Source organism: Felis catus, chromosome C2 (genome assembly GCF_018350175.1).
Source record: "Felis catus isolate Fca126 chromosome C2, F.catus_Fca126_mat1.0, whole genome shotgun sequence".
Lineage (NCBI taxonomy): Eukaryota > Metazoa > Chordata > Mammalia > Carnivora > Felidae > Felis > Felis catus.
Window position 1 is genome coordinate 120,555,266 of NC_058376.1, and position 22,685 is coordinate 120,577,950.

Below are 22,685 nucleotides of genomic sequence, written 5' to 3' on the forward strand. Positions count from 1 at the left end.
GTTTTGGTTTGATTTTTTGGCTTTCATTTGTGGTTTTTTTTTGTTTTTATTTTATTTTTATTTGTTTTCATGTTTATTTTTGAGAGACAGAGAGATAGAGTCGAGCAGGGAAGAGGCAGAGAGGTGGAGACACAGAGTCCGAAGCAGGCTCTAGGTTCTGAGCTGTCAGCACAGAGCCCAACGTGTGGGCTCAAACCCACGAACCTTGACATCATGACCTGAGCCTAAGTTGGACACTTAACCAACTGAGCCACCCAGGTGCTTCATTTTTTTGTTTGTTTTGATTTTGGTGTTTACTTTTTGTCCTTTTTAGCTCCTAGAGGAAGGGTCAAATATAAAAGATGGCCGGTGTGAAATCCTGACAGAAGTCCCTCATTTTGATCTCTAGTGTTACTATTTCTTGCCAAATGTAAAATTTGTTAATTTATAGGTGCCAATTTATCACAGAAACACATGAAGTGATCCACAACAAGTTGTATCCATGGTGCCTCCCTTCAATTTTATTAGATGTTATCTGGCTAACACAAATTTAAAAATAATAGTTAAAAGAACAAGTTAGGGGCTTTTCTTAGCAATAGGTGGCAATTCTACATTGTCTCCCCATCCTACTGCTTCATAGAATCATTTTAGTCCTGGGGCTATCATTTGCTTGGTTGTGGCAGAGGGGGCTGTCCCCACAGGATGAGTCACAGTTGTTCTGTAAGTCAGATTCAAGTCTTCCTGAGCACAACAAAACTGGGCTTAGTATATGAATACCAGTGTACCTTTAAAAAAAATAAACCTTTTACTCCCTGTCCTTGCTGTCCAGTCCCATAAATAGTTCTAACAAGACATATGTCAAGCCACAGTGCCACTTAGCTCCCTCCACAAGGGCTGATGACTACTCACAACCCCTCCTAAAAAATCCCAAAGAGGAAACAAGTGCCATCCTGAAAACTAGGGGCCACATCAGGAATCGCTGCCTAAGAATTTAGGACATTTTAGCTTCCAGCCTGGTTCTTGGGTCTGGCCCTCTGTCCCCACTGTCCACGCAGTGGCCATGGATCTGCATGACTGCAGTCAGGCAACCTCCCGGAGGCACAGCCTGAAGATCCTGAAGTTCCTTACAACTGGGAAGAAAATGCTGGACCCTCCATTTCGGGGGTAAGGGCAGTGGGGATTCTGCCCACCACCTCCAGAGAGTGGTATCTTAAGATGGGCACACAATACTCCCTCCTTCTCCCTCTCTCTCTCTCTCTCTCTCTCTCTCTCTCTCTCTCTGTCTCACACACACACACACAGACATGCACACACACACACATACACACGCCCAAACTCAAACTCCCTGGTCACTGCGAGATGGTGAGATGACCCCCATGCCTTAAAGGTCCCCAGAAAGGCCTCTTCCAGAACCCTGGAAGACAGATGGGAAAGGATTTCTGCAGGGCTCTGGAATACACTGAGCAGCCAGAGGGATTCGGCTGTTTTCCGGGCGCGCCCCGCCCCCAGCTCGAAAGGAGAGGGGCCTGGGTGGCACGTGGGAAAAGGCGGCAGTGGCGCCAAAGGGCAGCGCAGGGGCTCCTGGGACGCGCGGGGCTGGAGGATGTCAACGCTGGGATTGGCAGTGCGCTCGGCCTGCGGGAGCGCTTTGTGCTCTATCCTCAGAGCATGGCACGGGTGGCAAGGCTGCGGGCCCCAGGGTGGGACCCAGGGAACTGGAGTACTGAAGGCAGAGGCAGGAGACACCACAACGTGGTCCTATCGTGGGCCTATCGGTGCTCCAACTCTGGCCTCCTTCCGTGATTGCAGCTACTTGCCTCTTGCATCATCAGACTTCTGCTGGGTTTGACTTCTCCCGCCAGTATTCCGCAGCCTTGTCATGTTAGGATGTGACTTGGCCCCTCTGGACCTCCATTTCGTCATCTGTAAAATGGGGTTGGAAATATCTTTTACTTACAGTAGCATGAGAAGTCAGTGAGTGAATGAAAGTGCCTGGCACAGGGTAACTGTTCAGTACATTTTAGCTAGTGTTACATTAGCTAAACATTTAAGTACCCATAACATACTCAATCCACGAGAACCCTGGGGGCATGTGTGCGCTCTGGAAAAAAGTGGAATTGAATTAACTTTCTAGATCAGTGAGATCCAATAGAAATATAATGCAAACCTCACATGTAGGCGCGCCTGGGTAGCTCAGTCAGTTAAGCCTCTCACTTCAGCTCAGGTCCTGATCTCACGGTTGGTGAGTTCCAGCCTGCATTGGGTTCTGTGCTGACAGGTCAGAGCCTGCAGACTGCTTCAGATTCTGTGTCTCCCTCTCTCTCTGTGTCCCTCCCCCACTGGTGTCTGTCTCTCTCTTGCAAGAATAAAGAAAACAAAAAGATTTTTTTTTTCTAGTAGCCACGTTAAAATGGTTAAAAAAAAAATCAGGTGAAATTAATTTTAGTAGTACATTTTAGTTAGCCCAATATATCCTAAATATTATCACTTTACCAGCCACATTTCAAAACCTTCAATTTTTTAGATGCTGGATAGCATGGCTCAGACTGCTTGTCGCCACATGGATCTCAGCTCAAATGTCACCACCACCTTTGAGTATCTAAGTAGCCCGCTTGGCCTCCCCTTCCTCTGCCCACACACATTCACCACAGCTTCACCCTGTTTTATTTCACACACATCATTTATCACCATGTGAAATTACCTTGTTCATTGTTTCTTTCTCTCCACTAAAGTCTAAGCTCTAAGACTGCAGAGATAGAACCTCAGCACCTGGCATGGTGCCTTGCATATTGCCGGCACCCATTTAATACTTGTTGAATGTACGAATCAATGAATTAACAAATTAATAAATGACTGGATGTGGTAGTACCTACCTACTCTACAGACAGAACTACCCAATTTTGAGTAAGATGATCTCCCTGCAATGCTAAAATAATATTATATTTGAGGGATTCAAAGGATGCACAATACTCACAGGGATATAAAACCAGAATTCTACCATTTGACAATTACTGTTTATTGTGGCAATGGCAAGTGACTCAGCTACTACCTTTATACTTAGGTTTATAAACTGTCTCTCTCAAGTATCAGATGTTCTTCAATAGCCATGTTTAGTTTATGGATTATCTAAAATGTATGTTAACATACGTTTAAGATATTTAAAAAGTTTTAAAAATAAACATTAATATATAAAAATATTAAACAGTCCAAATAGTGAAGAGCCAGTCAACCATGGATAGGTTAACCTTCACTAAAAAGAGAGGAGATGGCCTAGCATAAGAGTATGTATATATCTCTGTTGAAACAATTCTACAATAGAGCTTTCCTGATAAAACTAAGCATTTGGGCAATGGGTCAATAACAATAGTTAAAATTTATTGACAGACGGGCTACTCGATTAAGGCAACAAATGTGTTGGTGGTCACAGTCCTAATGGACTCATTTGCTATTATAAAATTGTTAGTGAAATAGTGTTTTCCAAACCTGGCTGCATAGTAGAATTACCTAGAGAGCTTTACAAGACAGCTGATTCCTAGGCTCTATCCTCAGAGATTCTAATTCAAACAATCTGTTGGGGCTTTGGAAACTGTCTTTAGAAAAGCTCTCTTGGTGTCTCCAATAATGAGCTGGTTTGGGAACCTTTGCAGCAGAATTGTCCAATTATCACCAGAGGCAGATTAACCAGGACAGCAAAGAGGCTCAATTTTCAAAGACAAATCATCTGCACGAGTCCCTCCCAAAGCCCTGTATCTAATTCTGTGTTTGTAATTTTGCACTCTTTTTCTTAAAGAAGGCCCCCAAATTATAAAATGTTCATGCCCCACAAAACCTGGATCTCCTCCTGACCATAAACTATACTGTACTCGGAAAACTACAGCCACAGAGCAAATCTAGCTGTCTATTTTTGGAGAGCTCATAGCTAGGAATGGTTTTTACATTTTTTAATGGTTGGAAAAAATGAAAAAAAAATCCCTCATGATATGTGAAAGTTATATGAAATTCAAATTTTTATTTCTATAGATAAACTTACATTGGCTCATAGCCTTACATGCTCATTCATTTACAAATTTCCTGTGACAGTTGCAGTGGCAGAGTTGAGCAGTTGCCACAGAGATTGCATGGCCTGCAAAACTTAAAATATTTAGTATTTGGCCTTCTACAGAAAAAGTTGGCCAATGCTAACCTATACCATCAAATGATAACATCATAGACACAACAGAAAATTGATTTAAAAGTGTTACTTTATTCAATATGAAAAGCATCATGGGGGAATTGTTTAACATAAACAATTTATAAACACTCCCAGTTGTAGAAGTGAGAGGTCTGTTTTATGAAAATCTGTAAGTGACTAAATTCAGATGTGAATATCAAGGAACCATAGCATCTTATTCATCACTTGGAGTAAGCTATGTTTGGTCTACGGGTTTGGAGCAACGATTGGTGAGACCAAAGGATTTGTGAGGTGATTAAGGAAAGAATGATTATAAGTAAAAACCTCCCCAGGTAGAAAATACAGGAAAAATCTTGCAGGATAGTTGCAAAGATGTATGCAGTTAGATTAAACACTAAATATAAAAATAGTATGTGTTCTGAGTTGTGGGAAAGTATAGTAAAATGTTGTTAATGTTACACTTCAAAGTTTAACTCTGAGGTGGGTCACTAGCCCAGTTAACCCAATACTTGAAACAGAGATAAAAACATTTGAACAGTAACGATTAGGTGAATTGGGCAAGAGCTGTGACAGATTATTGAATTCTGACAGCAAAGCAGATAAAAACTATCGATTTAACTGTTCACCTTCATAGAAGTATGACAAGAAACTTAGGGAGAGCTTTGAAAGTCACTCTGAAGATATGAGATGGAAGAGGAAAGTCTGTCAAAGGACAGCCAGTGTAGAACCTCAGTTGTTGTGAATGCTGACTGTCGGGGAACCATGGATGGAACAGATTTCTCAATCAGGCAAACACCAAGTAGAAAATTAGACCAAAGGGCAAATCAATTGGGAAGATTAGTCAATGAGGATGTTATCAGGTTGGGGGGGTCAATGATGAAGGCACAGTTTTTTATTAGTCAGTTGACTTTAGAGATCTCATGATTGGGATTATATAAAAAAGAACAAGAGATCTCCCTTAACTGACTCAGAGGCCCAGGACTTTGAAGATCCAAGGGATCTGTCACTCCAGGTTCTGATGGAATCTTAGCTGTTTGAAGGCAATTGGTTCTGTGTCTTTTGGAGACATCACAGACCTCTGTTCCAAAGATCCCAACCATAGTCCAACATTTCCATTTTCGTAAGAGAAGAGTCTTGAGAGCTGGAAGGTAAGAGAATTGTTGAGTCAATCTGAAGGATGAGTTATTTACCAGGCACAGACATAGGGAAAAAGAAGTTAAGGAACATCTTGGAGCATCTGCTCTGTGCTGGCTGCTTTGCATACATTACTTAGTTAACTCCACATCCCCTCAGTTAAATATCATTGATTCCACTTAACATCTGAGCAAACAGAGATGGTAAGTTTTGTAACAGGGAAAAACTTGGCATGTCTGACTCTATGTTGCTTCTCTTTCCCTCACTGCTGTGACCTATAGCTTAGAATCTTCTGCTTACAGCTCAGATTTGCATAAACTGCTTTTAACTCCAAATCTACCTCAACCAAGGAGATAAGGAAGCATGTACAGAAATGACTATCAGGGGCTCCTGGGTGCCTCAGTTGGTTGAGCCGACTTCAGCTCAGGTCATGATCTCATGGTTCGTGGGTTTGACCCCCCATGTCGGGCTCTGTGCTGACAGCTCAGAGCCTGGAGTCTGCTTCGGATTCTGTGTCTCCCTCTCTTTCTGCCCCTTCCCTGCTCGTGCTCTTCCTTTCTCTCTCTCAAAAATAAATAAACATTAAAAAAAATGAAATAAGAAAGAAATGACTATGATATGTTTAAGATTTACAGGACCAATATGACCAGATTCCTGTATGCAAAGATCACCTGACCAAGGACAAAGAAGTTACCTGACCTTCCTGGGACAGTTACAGGTATCAGTCACCTTTTGACTCCAACCCCATTCTGCTTCCCCCTTTTGCTAACATAAAAGAAGCCTGAATTTCTTGCCAAGGGAGATGGTTCTTTAGGACAATAGTCCACCATCTCCTTGGTTTGCTGGCTTTCTGAATAAAGTCACTTTCCTTACCCCAACAACTTGTCTCTTGATTTGTTGGCCTGTGGTGCGGCAAGCAGAATGCGCTTGGACCCAATGACAGTTTCATGCTTACGATCATCCAGCCAGTAACAGTGGACTTGAAATTCGAACACAAGTCTGACTGTCTGCCTGGCCCTGAGTCCATATTCTTTCCCACTCACCATCCTGCTCCTGGCAGGCTCTCCAAGCAGAAAAGAAGCAACAGGCAGAAAAGCAGAACATCATAAATATGTTTTTCCACTTTCAGTGACCACCAAGACATTTCTTTAAGTTTACCAGAGTTATAAAAATAAAACTAAACTAATACCCTTAATCAATGAATAATACTGTCTCTAAGGTGGAAGGTCACATTACCCAGTGACCTTTCTTAAAGCAATGTCAAATTTTAAATCTAGGAAATGTCCTCTCTTAGGTCCCTTTGAGACTTTACAGTATTTAAACATGCAAGTGGGCTCTAAAAATGGCCTCATATGCTAATGCAAAGTCTTGCTGACTACAGATCGCCCCAGACAGGCAGGCAGTTCTTTTGACTCCTTGCTCCATCTGTGACTAGTTTCTTTGTCACCATATTCCAATTAGAAATGAGGTTGTAATTCTAAGTCTTCCCTCCCTAAGGGGTTTCTTTACATAGGCCATTATAGTAATGAGTTATCTGGTCTTCCCTTAGGTGATGGTCAGTGGTGACAACACATTCAGTAGATCGTTGGAGCAATTATTACAAGCTTCTTTAAAATTCGGTTAAAGAACATATGCTACCATTTAGAAGTCCTTTAGTAAATCATTGGATCAATTTGTAGATATTTTTATTCCTTCCAAAACTGCATCCTCAAATTTGTTAGAGCTTCAAGTATTTACATACCCCTCACCCCCCAAATTACAAACCACTCAAAAGAGGCTATAGGAGGAAACTACTATCATGTATGTAATGCTATCTAAAGAATCCTGACCAGTCTAAATTTAGTAGATTTCTTTTGTAAACCTAGGCCTAATCTCAGATTAAACAGAACAAATGGTAGCTAAATAGACGGCCTCTTTAAATCTGTTTGCTTTACCACAGATGAACAAGCCAAGGCTTGCTTAATTTGTAGTTGAGAGATCTCTTCCCAACTTAGAAGCAGAAGGAAAGGGAAGACCAACCACCAACCTAAACAGAAATTCTGTAATTATAGGATTTTAGGTTTGGAGTCACTTCACTTAATCTTTGCATGACCCAGAATTCAACCCAGAAGATTAAAAGAACAGCATTTTCAATTCTATTCATGAAAATGAAGGACTTGGCTAGAGTTAATAAAGCTGAGAAAAAAAAATACGTATAAGTTGTGAGCCAAAGCAACATAATCCTTACTCCAATGCAAAGTGAAAAAAAAAAAAATTTAGTCACCCATGATTTCCGTTTCAAGAGGTAATACTTTTGCACATAGACTTAGAAAAAAGGACATAATATCCTGAAGGTGAATTGCTCCCGTGTGAGAGAACCATATTAAGATTCCACTGTTAGAGCAACCCCTGAAGCTTATCAGATCTAAATAAAAGATTGATGGTGATTCTGAGTTTAAAATTTAATGCCCAGCCTAGCTACTAAATTTTACATTATAAGAATGTTGGTGCGGCAGTACTGTAAATCAATAAAATCAATTATGCCCTCTTAGGGGATGGACTTTATAACATGAAAATTATTTACATATTGTGCTTCTTCAGAGAGCATTGTTTACTTATTTCACTCACTGTCACTTGTCATCATTTTCATTTTGATGTATTTAATGGGTAATATTTCATACATGCTACGTTAGAAATCCTATTCTTCCAACAATGCCCTTTTTTCCCCTATAAATTCCTGATGGACATCATTTCGACCTATAAACATGATATACTGGATTTGCAGATACAATCTAATAACCTGATATACCCAAATTCAAGAAAACACTTCCTAGCTTTTAATTGTGTTTAATCGGATCCTCTTTCTGGAAAAAGGATATGAGACTGCTTTGTAAATAAATGGTGTCTGTTTATCCAACACCTTAGTTACTATGTAAGTCTTTTCCCAAACCCAGGTTACCAATTCACAGGAGCTTTATCTTTGGCTAAGACCATCTCTCAAGTGAGTTAAAGGCTTGTGAGAGAAGGTAAATGACCTTTCATGGGTTTAAAATGGGCTGTGAGAGTAGGACCTGTGTGTGAATGTCACTCAGAGGCAAGCGTTGCAGTGTTTTCCTTCGCAAGATGTCAGTAATGTTTCCACCGATCTCCCTTCCCCAACCTCGGGGAGGGAAAAAGGCATGTTACTAAATAATGCAAATGTAAGCATTGTAACAACATTTGCCTCCAAATCATGTTTTTGTAAAATAATGACGTCAAGATTTTGATCATTTAGGCTGATCAGATACTTGGTGATATTATCAAGAAATGAGAGATAACAGTGTGGAAAAGCATCACACTGTCTTAAGTAATTTAAAACACATTTCAAAATAAATGATGATAAGAACTTCTGGTTTATTAACCCAGAATTACAATTTGAGAAATACAAATTTCTAGGTCAACAGTGAAATAATTTATCATTTTGTTTACTTGACATGGAGAGTGGGATATATTTTAATCATTAGGAAGAAATTCTAATGATTTCCTGTTCCTAAATATATTGGATTAATGTCATAAATGCATCAGATTAGTTAGGAAGAAGGCCATTTGAAAGAATGTTAATCATTTTTATTCAAGATAAAGATATAAAGAGCACCAAGCAATTTTATTTAAGTTCTGAAATCAAGAATTTACTCAGAAAAGCTTTTCTGGGTTTTCATCAGCTAATATGATTATTCAATGTTTCTAGTATCAAGGTTAAGTTGTTTTTCTTTTCTCAGGCCATTTGTATCATTATCCCCTGGATAAAATCCCATATTTGCAAAATATATGACACATATGACATCTTTTTTTTTTTAATTTATAGGGTTTTAAACATTACAAAAGAGGTCAAAAGGAGCCCGAGGGGGGATCAACAGCAATACCCCGAATTCCAACTGACCTTATACAGAGAAGTTTTTGACTACCAAGTTGTCTTCCCAGCCATTGGTAACAGAAGCACACATTTATTCTAGTATACGATTATTATCTTTTAATTAGTTAATATAATATAATATATTGAGTTACGCCGATGTATTTCCTAAGATTGAATCATCTTTGCATGTGGTCACAGGTCATTATTATCCAAATCCACTTTTAGATTCAGTTTCCAATTATTTTATTTTGGATCTTTCTCTATAGAGAGGGATATATTGTTTTCCTTTGTTTATATAGTTTATTCTTAGGCTTTCTTTCTACACATAAACATTTGTCAAAATCCTGAAATGTAATCATAAAGTTTTGCATCTTTTGCTCCCCTTCTTGCTTTGCTGTTTTCCACCTTCTTTATCCTCATTACCCACATCAACCTTCCCTTTACCTCCATGCCTACATGACCATGTTAAAAATATATTGCACATCCTTCCATATTTTTTCTTCAAGTTGATCTAATCTTATAAATATAGATGTGTGTATATGTATGTTTTCAGTTTGTCCTCCTAGGCATTTTTCTTTTTTGAGGGGGGAGTAGTGGGAGTGGGGTAGGATTCTTTTTAAATCTATGGGGGTTTTTTCATCACGTTTGGAAATTCACACACAAACAAGTTCCAAGGAATAAAGAGCCCTCTGGCAAAATCTTTAAGCATACTAGGAAATAAGGCACCATGAATGAGACTCAGCAAAACAGGTACATATCAATAAAGGACTCCAAAGACCTCAGATATGAACATATCAGACACCAAATATAACTAATTTTGACAATTTTAAAGAAATACAAGACAAGCTGGATATATTTATATATATAGACAGGCAATAAGAAATCCTTTTAAACTAACAAAGAGGTTTAAGGACCATTTAAAACTTATAAGAATGAAAACTGTAATGACGAAATTAAAAACTCAATGGAAGGCTTCCATTTCTTTGTTTTTTTAATGTTTATTTATTTAGTTTTGAGAGAAAGAGAGAGAGAGAGAGAGAGAGAGAGAGAGAGAGAGAGAGAGAATGCACACAAGCAGGGGAGGAGCAGAGAGAGAGACAGAATCTGAAACAGAGAATCTGAAGCAGGCTCCAAGCTCCAGGTTCTGAGCTGTCAGCGCAGAGCCTGATGCAGGGCTCAAACCTATGAACCTTGAGATCATGACCTGAGCCAAAGTCAGACACTTAACCAACCAAGCCACCCAGGTGCCCCAAGATTTCCATTTCTGACAATAGTGGTTACCGACATATTTTAACCACTCTCCCACTGAAAATAACTAAAACTCCTGGTTAGATTAGGAAAAATATCTGAAAGGGCCTCAAGGAGCTAACAAAACAGTAAGATACAGCCAAGCCAAAATCTAAGTGTAAGTGGAAATACGAAAAATAAGCATAGTTATGAAGTCAGTATTTATTTATTCAAAATAATTTCTAAACGTACTTTAACTTTGTGCAGGAACATTGCCTCATAACCTCATGTCTTGGTTACCCTACAAACAAGGCCTCAACACTGAATGGCTGTCACCTATGCCATGGGGATACTCAACAAGTGGGCTGGTCTGGACAGGCGTCAATTGGGAGGCACTTTCCTGCACATCGCAGAATGAGATCTGTCCCTCAAAAGTCTAGACCACAGACAGCCAACTCTGCTGGACCAGCACAATGATGGGCTTGCAAACCCTTGGCTAATAATATCAAAGTAGGATTGGGTTGGGACGAGGACAGCAAATAATAATTGGAAAGGATAAGCTTAGCCTGTCATTCTTCCTATATGCCTTACCTACAACAAAGAGGGTGGGGGAGAGGGCATGATGCTCACCCTTAATTCCAGGGGGGAGCCAGGCTGCTGAAGTGAATTCAGACCTGTTGTCCTCCCTGTTACTGCAGTTACCGTTTGACTGTTCTCTGTGCAACCTCCTTGTCTGAAGTTGATCGATGCACTGGGCTAAGTTCAATTACACACACATGGCCTAGTCTAACAATCTCTTATTGCTCAGGGCTCTGATAACACTTATTGATGGTACTCCGGCATCAGTTAGGACGCTTCTAGCTTCAAGGAACAGGAAGTCCAGCTCAGAAGGACTTAACAATAAGAGAGGATGTTTGGCTAAAAGTTCTAGAGAGGGTTCTCAGCTTAGGCACTAAAAATTGATTCTGACTGATGTAGGAAATAACACATTTGTTGAAAGGGTATTGGGTAAGTCAAAGGCTAGGTGGAACCACGGCCAAAATTACGCCACCGAACCAGTTTGATAAAGACAGTGCACTACCCTCTGACCCTGCATTCAGGACACTAAGTCCCCCTTCTGAAACTGTTGCCATAGGACACTGGATGTTACTACTGTCACCACAATTGCTGCTGACAAGATGAATTATCCAGCTTCTTCATATTGCTACCTTGTGATTCACAGCACCACACAGCACACTCTGATGGCCAAACAGTGAACAGAAGCCTGTGCCTCAGCCATGAAGTTGCCTGGAACTATGAATATCTGGCCATGAGTGTTCTTACACTGGGAAGCACCTCTGTCCACCTCTGTTCGGGGGAGAGAGATGCATGTGGTGGGAATATCCCCAAACATGGCTATTTGTTGAGAAGAAGGTCCAGGCCTCACAACTAGATACCATATTCATTCAGAAGGAGGGAGAGCATGTGAACCCTAGAAATCCCACAAAAGTCCTGAGCTTCCAGCTAACTGAGTTCCCTTGTCCAGTCCCTATGGCCATAAGAATTCCATGAATTGCCAGAACCCACCATTTGGCTCCAGAGGTTGGGATTACTTTGACTGATTTAGGCCAGTTGGGGATCATCCTTGGAGCTGGGGGTGAGGGTAATCCCACATAAATAACATGATTTTTTCCAAAATAGGTTGCAGCTTAATGTACGTTGGGAAGAAAACACTACTCCCTCTCAAATTCCCCTCACTGGCCTTGCAGAACTTATATTTTATGCCTTCTCTTATTAATTAAAAAAATTATGTCTTAATTACCTCCCCAAATAGACAACAGGATCATGTGAACAACGATTAGTTCTATAATGTTAGAATTCCCTCAGTGCGTACATCTTATAGGCACTCAGTAAGTGATAATAAATTAAAGTTTGGATCATCATTGATCCATTGTTGTTGATCAATTTATCAGGACCATTAAAGTAAAGTTGGATTGAATCAAATAATTAAATAACGAGACACTTCACCAGTTGTTTTAGTTTTTCACAGCTGGTCATTAAAATTTTACAAAAAATGAGAATAAAATATTTATCTTTCACTAACAGAGGCTATAGGGATTCCTTTTAAAGAGTTTTGAACTAGCTAGGAGAAAAGTATCATCTAAATATGAGCATTGTTCTTATTTCTCTTACAGACCTAAAATTGTCATAAAGGATATCATTTATGAGGTAGGTATTTATTGTGTTGCTTCTCAGTTTATGTTTTTGATTAATTTCTTTACCCCTTTCTTCATCCCTACCCCAGGCTACAAGACAGTTAATACGGTTGATTATTAGAAGAAACGTGTTTCTTCAAAAGTGTGCCTTGCCCTGTTTAGTGACAAAATGAATCCCCTTTGGGTGAACTGATATAGTAATATACTTTATAATTACTATTCTTACTCTATTAACTATTCAGTAAATCTAAGTGCAAGAAAATCTTTCAAGACCAACCTTGTCTAACTCCCTCATCATTTGCAAATGAGCACTTTAAAGAAATTGTTTTTGGAGTTTTTTGAACATCCATTGGGAGTTAAATAAGTAACTGACTTAACATAACTAACTTGGAAATTTGGCAAAAGCAAAGTTTTATGGATTGAGTGTCCATTTACATAAGGAGTTTATGGTGAATTAAAAAAAAAAAAAGTGTCTCAGAGACTTCTTCCTAAGTTTCCAGGGATCTGAGTAAGGACAACAGTTCCATGCCTCTAATGTTAAGCAACAGTAACTAGAAAGTTGGACCCGCCATCTTAATTTTACACGATTGGTGAGGTGGAGTGCCTTGACACCCCCATCCTTCACTCCTCCTTGTACCTGCTGTCTTGACAATAGGACAGATAAAGTCTTTGCTCACAATACAATGACAGTCCTACAGTTAGGGTAACAGACAATGAACAGGTAAACAAATAAACAAAGATGCTAATTTAAGGTTTCAGTTAGAGTTCTGAAGAATATGAGGCTCCCCACAAAATTCAAACCTGATGTTGCCTCAGAAGCAAGAGGGAAGCAAGAGGCAAGGATATGAATCTCCAAATGTGTATAAATCTAGGCAAGACCCATGAGGAACCCTGGGCAGAGAGAAGGGATGGCTGTGACCCACTATGGGCAGACAAAAGGTAAAGCAGAAGAGGTCACTGTTGGGGCACAGGGGGGACAGAGCTGGGGGCTGTTTTCTCTCCCCTTCCACTGTTCTTGGCAAAGCATTGCCTGGCATGGTGCCACCTTGAGGCAAGTATCAGATAGACACGGTGGCAGGATGACATGAGGACAGTGCCAGAGCCTGGCCAGGGTGAGGAAGAGAACAATGGGCCATCCATCGTTTCCACAGCATGAGGGCTAGGGGATTACCAGCCAATCTAGGTAAAGGGCAGGACGGTGGTGGTGGTTCTCTGAGGGGCATTTGTGTAAAGTATATGGGAATGGGATAAGGGGTAGGAAAGCCCAGCCTGTGTCACTGGGGGCTCTTCTTAAACTCACCTGGAGGGAGTCACCTCCAAGTTTAAAGCTCAGCTTTGTTACTAAACACCTTGAGCAGGTCATTAACCACTTAGTTTCTTTACTGGTAAAATGGGGATAATAATAACACTTACCTCCAAGGTTATTATGAGGATTGAATGATTTAATAAATGTAAAGCATTTAGAATTTATATGTATATAAGTATGTACATATATATGGCCCTGCAATCCCTTTCCAGATAGATATCCAAATCAGTTCTCACCCAGGTCCATAAAGGGGCAAAAGTGAAGATATTCACTGTAAAGTTTTCATGGAAATTGGGAGCTGGGTGCATTCTGAGGGAGAATAAATGCACACTACAGAATGTTAGGAATCACTTGGAAGCAGTGAACCAGAGGTATATATAGCAAATACATATGGATCTTTAAAACCCACTGTTGGTTGCAAAACATAAATAGAACAAGGTCTATTGCACAATACTATCGATACAAATTTAAAACATATACCAAACAACACCTGACATTTTACATTATTGCATTAAAATGGATGCCTATGTGGAAGGGAAGGGAATGAAAATGGAAACCAGGGCTGAATGGGAGACATACCCATGAAAGAAAGGTAATAGTAGTGTACCATGAACTAAGGTATATGATTGACTCACTGTTTTTTACCTGACACATAAACAAATGAAGAAAGAACAGAAGGGAGGGAGGGAAAGAGAGCAGAGGGAAAGAATAAGATAATTAGATAATGTCTGGGCTGCAAATGAGGTGGTTGCCACTAAATAGGGTGGTCAGGGAAGGCCTCTCTGAACAGGTGACATTTAGGCCAAAGCCTGAAAAGTGTGAAGCCTGTCACATGATGGCCTGAGAATATGAATTACAAGCAGAGAACATGTGCTAAGACCCTGAAACAGAAATATAACATTTGAAATATAGGGGAAAAAGACAAGCGTTGTTGGAGCATAGTGAGCAAATAAAGGTGAGTTTTAATTTTAAAAGATGGTCTGGTAAAGACTTTTCTTCATACACTTGTCTATATATAGAGATAGTTTAGGACTATTAGTTTCACAGAATTGGTAATTCCCAAGGAGAAGGGAAGTCTTCTGTGGTCTTATGGTGATCTGGCTTGTGACAGGGAGGTAAGAGGTGAGCATCAGGCAACCAGAGAGGAGCAGAACCAAACTTTGCTACGACAGGTGTAGAGGAGTCAAATCCCACCCCTGGGAAGGCAGAAATTTTAGTGGGGCCTAAAACCGAAGTCCTCCCCACCAAAGGCTGGACTGCTAAGTAAATATCTGGCTAAGCAGGACTTTTGCCATGGCACTATCCCTGGTGTGGTCTTGTGTCTGCCAATGCCCTCAACACTTCCTGGCAACAGTGCCTCCTTGGGATCACTGTGGACATCTGTCCCCTCTGGGATTTGAATAGTGGTCTCCTTATGCTCTCCTTCCACACCTTCCCAGAGAGCATCCATTTCTTGGTTTCCTTCAAAAGAGCGTCTGGTGTATCAGAAATACAAACCTCGGGTTTTCATTCTGTCTTGGGGTGTTAATCTCTCATCACCCTGCCAAATGCTGAACATATCCTGAAACAGCAAATAAGCAAAAAACAAACAAACAAACAAACAAACAACAAACACTAAGAAGCTGTTTTTCACGAACAAGGAATCCTTGAGAACAGAGACCTAGCCTATCTTGATTTCCATCTATCCTCATGCTTAGAAAAATGCCAGGCCTGCAGTAGGTGCTCAATAAAATGGGTTGAATGTATTCACACACACACACACACACACACACACACACACACACACACTTAAAATGATGATACTGTTCCCACGGGAAAACCTCCAACCAAGATATCTCAAAATATCTTATTATCTCAAGATAACAAAAATGCAGCTTCATTCAACACCAATTTTAGCTCATAAAGAATTGGTTTTCCTCCTTGGGGTTATAATGGGTAATGATAATGTTTATTGAGTACTATGTGCCAGACACTGAATTATCTCATTTAAAACCCAAGACAACCTTACGAATTAAGAACTATCTTATTCTTACCCAAATGAAAAGGAAGCTTGGAGTTATATAGTAACCTTTAAGTGATGGCTAGATCTGGGTTTTTAATCCCAGGTCACCTGACCCCAGAATTGTTGGATAACTTCTGAAACTCTGATTAATTTTACAAACATAAAATGTATTAAAGTTGTACGTGAAACAACAACTACTCTTCTGAGTATTGTTTTTCTTTTCTAGACTAATCATTGGCATCCATAAATTTAAGCATGTTTTAAGGAACTGAAAGCTTTTCACAACATTGCAATGATTTAAAAAATAAGGTTACAGGACAGCTTGCAAATGAGCAGCAAAGAAAGAATAGAAGTGAAATCTTCTAAGTCATAGGCTGTTCTTTGCACTGTGAGTCCATGTTTGCTTTAATTTTAGTTTCCAGCTTTGAAATTTCTTCCCCCTTCCCCCCGCCATTTTTCCTTCTTTTTCTTTGTTCTAATGGTTTAATTAATTTTAGGGATCATAAAACAATGTCTGAGCATTGTGACAATTTTGCTGCAGTAAACATTCTTTGTCTGAGCGTGAGTTCCGTAGAAATTATAGCCTGAAGCAAAATTTACATTCTAAAGCTTTGCTGGAAGAATGCAAACTCCTTTAAAGAAGCAAGAGTGAAGGGGAACAGGGCCATGAGGCAAGAAGGAGGTGAAGGAAAGTTGCTAAACTGGCTTCCACTTCACTACAAACACAACTGGTTGCTCAGTCTTGTGGGAAGTTTCCAGAGAAGCCACATGGAAACATTTCTCAGAAGAGTCCTTTGGGGGAGAGGAAGGAGAAGAATTTATCTATGGCTCTCTCTCTCATCCTTTACCTCTCAGTGGTTAAAATTTGCATCACTGGGTATGAAAGTCCAGAACTTCTGGCATTGTGTTCTGGCTCCCCTTGCAGTCACAAAGAAGGGGCAGTGGCATCCACCATCCTATTAGCAGACACAGCCAGGGGCATTCCTTTTCTGCAGCCTCCTGGGCCCTATCAAGCCAGTGTGTTCCTGGCAGTTCTGTTGTATCTTGGACTTCAGTGGTGACAGGGGGACTAGGGGTAGAAGAAGAGAGGCCTATAGTGTGAGGCACAAGGTGGGTGATAATTGGGCTGTGCCATGGGTGACCTGGGAGAACTGGAGCCCAATTGGCTGAGCAGAAACTTAAAACAGTATGGCTTCCACAGCAATGGACCAGAGGGTGATCCTCCTGGAGAATCATTAGTAGCACTGAGTAGCCCAAAATGCTCAGTCTGTCAGAACATTCTCACACGTCTACTTATGCACATACAGAGATTTCCCCTGGGTTTACATCTACAAGTGAACTGGCTGGATCACTGGGAATCTTCAACTGTACCAGGTATTATCATATTATACTGCTAAACAATAGCCTTAAATAATTACTTGTTATTGATTTGGTCTGTTTTTTTTTTTCCTTTCCTATAGATGCGTCTAAAACTCATCTATTTCCAGGCTGTCTGGGTGGCTCAGTTGGTTAAGTGTCTGACTCTTGATTGACTCAGGTCATGATCTCAGGGGTTTGTGAGATTGAGCCCTGCATCAGGCTCTGGGATGATAGTGTGGAGCCTACTTGGGATTCTCTCTCTCTCTCTCTCTCTCTCTCTCTCTCTCTCTCTCTTTCTCTTTTTGCCCCTCCCTTGCTCATGCCCATGCATGCACTCTTTTTCTCAAAATAAGTAAATGAACATTAAAAAAAAAAATAAAACCCATCTATTGTTTCATAAATACACTCAGGGGGGAGGAGGAGGAGAACACTGAGGATCCCTATCACAATTTCCTCCTTATTATACTAATAGGCATCTCTTGCCAAATTTACAGGAAAATAGAAAATATGAATTACATGGTATCTGTGAGGTATTTTGAACTTTTTGAAGAGAGAGGCTACTTAAACCCACATTCATTTGAAAACCAAAATTTCCCATTGTTTCCAGGAGAGGGCACAAATTCATCTTATGTGTATTCTGACTGCTCTTCACCAGCCTCCCTAACTTCACCCGGCATTCACACACACATGCACATTCACACGCATACACACCCTAACTCCTATTTTGCAATCACCCAATAGATAAACCACTTACATTATCACTTCAAGACCTATGAAAGGCAACCTTTGGCAGGCTCCTTACCCTGCTGCAAGATCCAGAATGTTCACTGGAGCTTCCTAATGTCGCTGTGTAGGGCTGTGTCCACTGGGGACAGGAGGGGAATGAGGAAGGAGGGTCTTACAAATTAAACACATCTGGCTTTAAGTTATATTATTTTATTTTATTATTTATTTTTTACTATATTATATTTCCTCATTTCCTATGGCATAGGTGTCCCAAGAGTAGTGATAGGAGTGGTCTCAAGCAATAAGGGCATACATTGTAGAGAATTAAAAAACATTTTTTTTTAGTGTTTGTTTATTTTTGAGAGAGAAAGAAAGGGGGGTGGAGGGGCAGAGAGAGAAGGAGATACAGAATCCAAAGCAGGCTTCAGGCTCTGAGCTGTCAGCACAGATATCGACATGGGGCTCGAACTCATGAACCGCGAGAACGTGACCTGAACCAAAGTTGGACACTTAACCAAATAACCACCCAGGCACCCCGAGAATTTTAAAACAACAACAAAAGAGACTAAAAGTTGGTCTGCTTTTTAAAAAACAAACATACTAAAAAAGCACACTGGCAATTCTACACAAAGTCAGATACAATGTAAAATACTCTTCCCTCCCTCCCCAAAATCTTTTGTTGGTCTAAGTTCTAAACAATTTCTGCAGTTACTATTCAATTTTATAATAAATAAAATTAGCATATTTTATCTTTTAATTAGCATTGTCTTCTACATAGAAGTTAACTCACAGGAGCCCTGGCATAAATGGACTCATCTACAGGTGTGTGTTTGAGAGTTAAGTTCCTTATGGTTCAGAATCATTCATGCTTGCTTTGGGCACACTGTATGTCTTCAACTCAGATGGAACTATCTGCTTCTGCATTTATGTATTTTTTTAAATGTTTTTTTAATGTTTATTTATTTTTTAGAGAGAGAGAGACAGAACGTGAGCAGGGGAGGAGCAGAGAGAGAGAGGGAGACACAGAGTCCACAGAATCTCAAGTAGGCTCGAGGCTCTGAGATGTCAGCACAGAGCCTGATGTGGAACTCAAACCCACAAATTGTGGAATCACAACCTGAGCTGAAATCAGACGCTTAAATGACTAAGCCACCCAGGTGCCCCTATCTGCTTCTGCATTTTTTTTTATTTTTTATTTTTAAAAAAATTTTTTTAACGTTTTTATTTATTTTTGGGACAGAGAGAGACAGAGCATGAACGGGGGAGGGGCAGAGAGAGAGAGGGAGACACAGAATCGGAAGCAGGCTCCAGGCTCCGAGCCATCAGCCCAGAGCCTGAGGCGGGGCTCGAACCCACTGACCGCGAGATCATGACCTGAGCTGAAGTCGGACACTTAACCTACTGAGCCACCCAGGCGCCCCTGCTTCTGCATTTAAACGCTAGATCTGAAAGAAGTCATGGCAGTAGTAATTATAACAGAACTTTTGCTACTTCAATTCTCTCTCTTCAGTCCTCTCCTTCTATGTGGCCACTTGGAGCTTTTATTTGTGATTAAAATTTAAAACAATGCTAACTGCAAGCTATAATATTTTTTTTTTTTTGGTGAGTGCAAGTTTTCATATAAGAAATATTTTTACTGTATTTGAATAGCATCTTTAAGATTTAAAATTGATTCCTTTTCATCATTTTTTTATTTGTTAACAAATTACTCTTAACATGTAATGTTATTACTCATTTCCGTGGCAGACTAATATGTAGGAATATGCTTTTTCCCTTTCATTTGAAAAAAAGTAATGTTAATTTGAAAATATGAATCCATTACCTTTCCCTCTTTTTTGCTCCTGTACTAAGTCATTTTATTACTTATTTATTTTTATTGGCATGATTATATAGTCAAAGTCCAATAAAAGAAAAATCTCACTGTTTTTTTCTGTCCGTTATTATGATTATTCATTTCATTTCAGTATTATTATTGGAAATAATGTTGTATGGAGAAGGGTCAGTTGCACAATGATCTGCCCTGTATGTCAGATATGGGAGGTGCACTGCTGCTTCCCAGAGTGCTAAGACTACTTTGTAGATCCACAGAGCCAGACCTGGAGAGTTGCCCAACCCGGAGAGACTGCCCCCTGCTGCTCGGGTAGGAATCTGCCACTAGGCTAATGCAGGGAGATTAACCCTCACTTTACCTTGCCTTTTCTTTTATTCAAAGATGTATATTTAACTAAAATGTCACCTCGATGAGGACTAGAACTTTGTCTGGTTCAGCACTGGTACCAGGAGCAGAGCAGGCAGTCAATACATTTTTGTTGAATGAAAGTACCACATGTGGTGTTACTTTGCACACGTTGGAATGTGCACACCTTTGTATTTCTGAGTGTTTCTGGCACAAGATAGGAACTCCATCAAGAGCAGATATCATGTATTCCACTTCTTTGCATCCTCCAGCCCCCATCCCTAACTCCCAGCAGTGCCAGAGACTCTATAATTGCAGACTGACTAATCAATTGACTATAGGGCCAGGACTCAAAACACTATTCTGAAGAAATTAAGAATGGCCAAGGAGTTCAAGTTCAATAAAATAAAGTAGCATTTTATTCTTTTCTTATCATCTCATCTTATCACAGTGATTACCTTATCACTTTCTTTGGGGGGCAAGGTTACTCATTAGAAATAAAATTCTCAACTTATTAAAAGACACTATAATTGCACTGATGTCTGCCAAATTTTTTTGTAAGTTTATTCACTTATTTTGAGAGAGACAGAGACGGTGCAGGCTGGGGAGGGCAGAGACAGACAGAGAGACAGAGAGAGACAGAGAGAGAGAGACAGAGAGAGAGTATCCCAAGCAGGCTCTGCACTGCCAGGCAGAATCCAGCACAGGTCTTGACCCATGAAGTCATGAGATCATGACCTGAGCCGAAACCAAGAGTCACATGCTTAACTGACTAAGCCACCCAAGCACCCTGGTCTCTGCCAAATTTTAATAATTTATTTCTCATTCATGTAACAGATGCCCAGATATACACCTAACTATGTGTCAGAGTTTCTAAAAGTTATACTCAAAGTAGGAAATGAGGGACAATGTAATTTTTAAACAATCTGAGCAGATCAAATAAGATGTTCTTTCAAAGATAAGTAATATAGAATGTTAGCCTTGGATACCCTAAAGCTTACATAGTCCAGCCTCAGTATGCGAATGAAGCCAACAAGAATGTAAGACTTTTGTCTGGACTCACAGTACAGGTGTAGAGCCAGGGTCAGCGCAAGCAACCCTTATTTTTACCCCAGGTCCTCCTCCCCAATGACAGAGCTTCTAAAGTCCAAGAAAATGGCTCTATACTTGTTTATTATATCAATTTGCTTGAAGTATTTAAGAGTTACGACTGTTTATAGTGGTCATTGACTAAACAATGAAAAAGACCATTATAAAGAAACTTTACATTGGTAGATAACGATATACTGATTAATGAAGATTTGAAGTTACCTTTAAGAACCTCTTATTACAGCACATATATTTATGGAGTAGAATTAATAGATAATTCTTGATCTTGGGGTCATGAATTCAAGCCCCACATTGGGCATGGAGAGTACTTTTAAAAACTGGTAATAAATATTTATTAAGCGTCTATATGTACATAACACATAGTTATTTTCTAGAGACTACTGAATGAATAAATAATAGCACACACTTACATAAAACTCACTGTATACCAGTATCTGTTCTAAATGCTTTGCATTCATTAACGCATTGAATTTCACAACAACCTGCTATTACCACCATCCCCATTTTACAGATGAGGAAATTGAGGTGTAAAGAACTTCATCAAGATCAGACAGCTAATAAGTAGATCTCTCCTAATCTGATCATCTGGCTTCATAGGCTGTGCAAACTATGATCTACTTTTCATTTTAAGAAGCATAAACATAGGAAAAAGTCAATGGTAGTGCAGGTTAAAAACAAAAAAAAACAGTTAAGGAAAACTATAATGTCCACAAGGCAGTTCATAAGAGCTGAGTGAATGATAAGCCAGAGCTCTTTGGGTGCAAGTGGCACACACTAAATTGGAAGTAACTTAAGTTATTTCAAAATCTATTTACTTTCTGTCCATATTAGTTTTGCAGACTAAATTGTGTCCCCTTCCTCAAAATTCATATACTGAAGTCCTAACACCAAGTAGTTCAGAATGTGACTCTATCTGGGGACAGGGCCTTCAAAGAGATAATTAAGGTAAGATGAAGCTGTATGGGTGGGCCCAATCCAATCTGATTGGTGTCCTTCTAAGAAGAGGAGAGTAGGACACAGACAACACAGAGGGAAGACCTGTGAAGACACAGGGAGAAGATGGCCAAAGAGAGAAGCCTCGGAAGACACTAACTCGGCCAACATTTTCATCTTGGACTTCTTAGTTTCCAGAACCATGAGAAAATAAATTTCTATTGTTTAAGCCACTGAATCTTTGTGGTGGCAGCCCTAGAAAACTGATATGGAAGGATACTGGGTAGTTTATAGAATTAGAGAAAGAGTTACAGGAACCAGTCAAAGCCAGTAACCTCAAAGATCAGAACAGGGCCTCAATGCATCCAGGACACTCACATGGACACACAATCAACCTCTGTCCCTTCCTTCCTCTGTCTCTCTCTCTCTCTGTCTGTCTTTCTCTCACACTCTCTCTTCCATTCATTCTTTCCTATTTCAATAGTCTTTCTCTATG

At 40.0% G+C, this 22,685-nt stretch overlaps 1 long non-coding RNA gene across 1 annotated transcript in view; it reads right to left on the reverse strand.

The window, feature by feature from the left end:
- Positions 1-4,202: 4,202 nt before the first annotated feature.
- Positions 4,203-22,685, reverse strand: part of LOC109491470 — a 36,232-nt gene continuing 17,749 nt past the window's right edge. The window contains exon 3 of the long non-coding RNA XR_006585440.1: positions 4,203-5,291. This is a non-coding gene — a long non-coding RNA (uncharacterized LOC109491470). The remainder of the gene's footprint in view (positions 5,292-22,685) is intronic.